Below are 5,545 nucleotides of genomic sequence, written 5' to 3'. Positions count from 1 at the left end.
ACATGATATAATGGTTCCGGCTTATGATATGCGAGGAGAAAGAAAAAAAAAACTTCGAGGGATTTTTTTTCCTTCTGTCTCCATTGGCTTAAAATCCGTTTAAAAAATCATATTGCTGCCAAAAAACCAAACAAAAAATAAGTTATATGATAAAGGGTTTTTTTCCTGTCTCTATGTGCTTGCCTTTAGATTTGCTTGTCAATTGGTTTCAAACCTACATGGCTGCCCCCTCCAAAAAAAAGAAAAAAGAAAAAAAAAATTGTATTCTTTGTTAAAAGTTATTTCCGAATTTATTTCCAACTTAAAAGGGAAAAAATATACTTCTTCGCCTGAAAATTTTGTCTGGTTTTTGGCATATCTCATCTTAGTGTACTTTTTGCTAGTATAATGCAGAAAATATTTTGTATCTTTTTCGGGATTGTATGTTAGAGAATAACTCATTATAAATTAAAACTACTGCTGAGATCAACGTATAATTAAAAAAATATATTTCCATGGAATAAAAAAGAAAAAGAAACGATATTTACAAGAGAAAACGGTGTTTAAAAAAATAATGTGATGAGAATGCAATAATCATAATCATTATTTACAGTAGTTTCCTGGTTTTGTTATTTAAAAAAATTATAGGATCTGTGAATTTAAATGATATTTTGTACTGCTGCCTATTTGATTTTGTGGAAATTAACTTGTTAAATTTGAAAAGTGGTTTTTTTCAATGTTAAGGAATGACTCTTTTTTCTGTCATGTTTTTATTATTTTTTCTCTATTTTTTTCTGCCTTTATTTAATGTTACAAAACACTTTAATATTGTAATGTACTTTTTTTTTGCTTTGAAATCTTTGTTTTTCATGTCTTTTGAAGATGAATACAAAAAATGTAGGCCTAAGCTTGCTAATCCCTCATTTGAGGGACATTTTTGTAGGCCAACGATCGCTTTTCACAAGAGCAATATAAATATCCTCAGCTTCAATCGTTTTCTCACTATCCGGCCCACATATCTCCGTGTTCTTTAAGAACACCGGCTTGGCCATGTTCGCCTTCGACTCTTCTTCCACTCGTTCCTCGGCGGTGGTATGCGAGGAATTCATTGACGACGTGGTCTACTCACTGGCTCTTTGGACGGGGTACGCCATAAAACCATTTTCTTCCTCCTTGTTCATTATCAAAATGCCTTCAAAATATCAATTATTAGTCTATGCGTACTATACGTTTTATGGTGTTAGTTAATATTTTATTAAGTTGGGTACTTCGCAAAGTCTGTTACAAAGAGCTTGTTTAATGCTTCTATAAACTGCAATTTGATTTGTAAAAATTGGCCAACAATCTTTTGTTTAAGATAAATAACATCCGCCTTATTATCAGCGTAGCAGTGATAATTTAAACCATGGTTTTTAATCTTTTCTTCAATCGGTGAAATTTACATGCAGAATAAAATTGGGCCCAAAGCCGAGCCCTGAGGAAGTGCATATTGCAACGTCGTCTCAGGGGAAGTGGCTTCTTCAATACGTATCCAAAGCAACTTCTATGACTCAAATAGGATCTGAACCAGTACTGTGCCTTTGATACCAAACAAGTTGCGTGGCCTTGTCAGTAATTGTGGTCCACAGTGTCGAATGCTGTAGATAGAAAGTTGTAAAAGTACTAATACTGATACCATACCATTGTTCATATTCCACAAGAGATCATTTAAGATGCGAAGTATTTGAAGATTGTGAAATACTTGCTTGAACCTCATCTTTTGAGGATTCATCGAAATCAGCCGCCACTGTTTTTTCAATGACCGTATAAGGCTTACCTACAGGCTCCAGTCCATCGCGAATTAATCTAACCTTGTTCGAGAAGTAGGTGCTGAATGAGTTTGCCAGTTCTTGATTTGACTGATTTTTTGGAAAAGGTGAGTATCACTGTTTATGAAGATGAGTATTTGTTAGTTTAAATATGTACTTTTGGTTTTTATCATAGTGAGGAGTGTTGTGTAGTAACTAGATTTAGCTTTATTAACTTTACTAATAAATAACTGTTTCTTTAGACAGCAGCGGACGGTCGATTTTGAGACGTGAGCGTCTCTACTTGTTTTGAAATAACCACCGCTTTTTCTTCTGTATGAACTACTGTATAACCGAACGTACCTTCATGAGCATGCCTATCAAGGGCATTTCAACTTTAGCGGATAAGCAGTTTTTGTCAGTCATTATCCCGACTTAAATCACTAAGTTTTAAAATATCTGTATTGAAATCTGTAGTCTGTATGACCTAAATGCTGCTTAAGTTTATAGTAAGGGTATGATTTTGTGGTATTTCAAGTAGAAGTTTGCTGCATATAGCACGGTGGTCTGAAATTCCTTCAATAATATTCAAATCACTAGTAACCAACTAATAAAAAGGTCTAAAATGTTTCCTCGTTTATGAGTGGGTTCTGTAATGTGCTGTTTAATACCATAAACAGGTCAAGAGACTTGAACATGCATTTGTGTTTTCTAGGTCGTTAACATGAACGTTGAAATCACCAGCGATGACCAATGGCATTGGACTTAGAGAAGTATGATCGATCATTGATGAAAATTCCCCCAGGAAGTTTCGAAAAGTGCAGGATGTTGATTTTTGTTGTGGACGGTATAGAGTAATTATTTGAAGTAAACACATGGCATAAATTCGAAAGACTTTGGTTTGATTTCAAAATCTGGGAAATGAGCAGTTAAACTTTTCTTATAAAAAATTGCTACACCTTGCCACGCTTTTAAGTAGAGCGGGGGAGCTTGAAACCAGGGAGTGTCATATCACCCATAGCTACAATGTCATCGGGTTTCAGCCAGGTTTCACAGAGCGCAATGTCAAGTTTTCTATAACAAAGTCGACAATTTTAGTGGTTTTATCTTTGCACAGAGCGGACGTTCATAACGCAGCATTTTGTATTGTAAAAATCAGCTGTAGGTAAAGCACATTTTCTGATTCTTTACAGTGTGATTAGAAAAGCGGTCTACAAGTGTGTGGTTGGCTTTCCTGTGGATATGAGAGCCTACACGTCGCCTTCGAAAATGAAAAATGTTAAGTTCTTTAAATTTATTGTACAAGGAATTAGAAATGTATGAACACTGAAACAGCTTGAGGTTAAAAAATTCAGTAACGGTGTATTGAAAGAAAGGCTTTACTGAAGTCTGACTCAAGATTTAAGATTCTTTATTTGTCTCCTAACGGAAAATCAGTTGGTACATCACATCGCAAAACAAAATGCAGCAGTCAGTATAAATAATAAATAGCTAGTAGTGGAGAAAATAAATTTTAATTAGGCCATAAAACTTATTTGATATTTTGATAAAGCATTCGAATGGAAAATGGTACGAATGAATTAAGATATCTATTTGTTCTACGGACTTGTGATTTTAACCTTTTACCCGAGGGTAGCCAAGTAAAAGATGCATTTAGTGGGTGGGAACTATTTATTAAAATCTCTTTACTTTATCAATTATTTTAATCTCACAGATATCATCTAGTTGTTTTTTTTTTGTAGAATTTTCCAGCCTGATTTATGATACGTTTTAGTCTGTTACAATCGTGTTTCCTTAAATTACCAAACCTTAGAATTACCAAAGAAGAATAAAAAAGGCTCATTATACATATATCAACATTGAATGACCGCAAATTCCTTAAGAAATAGAGTCGCGTCATACCCTTCTTAACAATTTAGCATAACAAAGATAAATGCAACTAAGCATGTGGTGAAACTACCCTGAGTGAAACAGGCAGGTAAATAACAGATTAAATTTCTTGTAAAAGATCCCTAGGCAGTGGCGTAACGCCTATGCGCTCTCATGCGGCTGTCCGCAGGGCCCCCGACCACTAGGGACCAGAAAGGGCCCTACCCATAGATTCCACGATCCAGCACCCTGACCAAAAGGACTTTGTTGATACATAACACCATAATATGTCTCTGAAATCGAGATATATCATATTATATCCAGTGGCGGATTAAAGGGAGAGGCCCCGTTGACCTTATGACCCCACCAAATTTGTCAAAATTATTATGTAAAATTTGTTATATTCACAATTTAAATTCTGTGTGTGCCATTTCCGGCCATCTAGACGTGCCATAATAATAGATTTTCTTATCTCAGCCCACTAGGGCAACACCATAGTGTATCTCTAAAATCGACTGTAGGACATATATCATATTTTATTCAGTGGTGGAATAAAGAGAGGGAACGACCCGAGGCCACACTAAATTTGTCAAAATATTTTTAAAACGAGATAGAAAAAAAAATTATATTCACAATTTTATATCTGTGAGTGCCATTTCCGGCCATCAGAGGTGCCATAATCATAAATTTTCTTACCTCAGCCCCAACCATCGTGGGGCTGAGGTGGTATAGACTCTCCAACTGTGAAAGTCCCTCTCTGGCACACTTTATTTCAAATACCTGCATCCGCCACTGATATTATATCATTTATTCATTTAGAATAACAATGCAAACATGATTAAGAAACAAGCACATCTAAAATCCCACGATGGAAATTGGCGACCGGAGTCCAAGAAAGGGGCCCCGGCCCCATCGTTACGCCACCGTTCCTAGGTACAAGCAAAATATACAAACGATAGTTTAAGGGCAATTATTTAGTACTTGGTATAACCAATCAACAAGAATTATATCTAATAACGGTAGAAATGGCAAAAATAGCAGTCCCAATAGCGAGAAGGTGTTGGCATGGAGGAAAAATATTTCCGGCATGGAGGAAAAATATTTCCTCCATGGTGTTGGTGACAGCAAAACAGCGCCCGGAATAGGGGTATAATATTATTGGCTATATGCATCAGGTGAAATGTGGCCGAGCGCAGGTAAATAACAGATTAAATTTCTTGTAAAAGATCCCTAGGCAGTGGCGTAACGCCTATGCGCTCTCATGCGGCTGTCCGCAGGGCCCCCGACCACTAGGGACCAGAAAGGGCCCTACCCATAGATTCCACGATCCAGCACCCTGACCAAAAGGACTTTGTTGATACATAACACCATAATATGTCTCTGAAATCGAGATATATCATATTATATCCAGTGGCGGATTAAAGGGAGAGGCCCCGTTGACCTTATGACCCCACCAAATTTGTCAAAATTATTATGTAAAATTTGTTATATTCACAATTTAAATTCTGTGTGTGCCATTTCCGGCCATCTAGACGTGCCATAATAATAGATTTTCTTATCTCAGCCCACTAGGGCAACACCATAGTGTATCTCTAAAATCGACTGTAGGACATATATCATATTTTATTCAGTGGTGGAATAAAGAGAGGGAACGACCCGAGGCCACACTAAATTTGTCAAAATATTTTTAAAACGAGATATTATTCATTTAGAATAACAATGCAAACATGATTAAAAAACAAGCACATCTAAAATTCCACGATGGAAATCGGCGACCGGAGTCCAAGAAAGGGGCCCCGGCCCCATCGTTACGCCACCGTTCCTAGGTACAAGCAAAATATACAAACGATAGTTTAAGAGCAATTATTTAGTACTTGGTATAACCAATCAACAAGAATTATATCTAATAA

The 5,545-nt window shown here is 36.3% G+C and overlaps 1 long non-coding RNA gene across 1 annotated transcript; it reads left to right on the top strand.

Moving 5' to 3' along the window:
* The first annotated feature begins 1,614 nt into the window (after positions 1 to 1,614).
* On the top strand, positions 1,615 to 5,074 carry LOC117122956. The gene is made up of 3 exons (XR_004447777.1): positions 1,615 to 1,894; positions 2,482 to 3,744; positions 4,832 to 5,074. It is a non-coding gene; the product is annotated as an uncharacterized LOC117122956 (long non-coding RNA).
* Positions 5,075 to 5,545: the final 471 nt, after the last annotated feature.

The sequence above is a fragment of the Anneissia japonica genome, unplaced genomic scaffold (genome assembly GCF_011630105.1).
Source record: "Anneissia japonica isolate Jap-2015-1 unplaced genomic scaffold, ASM1163010v1 scaffold674_len412849_cov176, whole genome shotgun sequence".
Taxonomy (NCBI): Eukaryota; Metazoa; Echinodermata; class Crinoidea; order Comatulida; family Comatulidae; genus Anneissia; species Anneissia japonica.
Note: the sequence above shows the minus strand (reverse complement) of the source record. Positions and strands in the feature narration are given on the sequence as shown.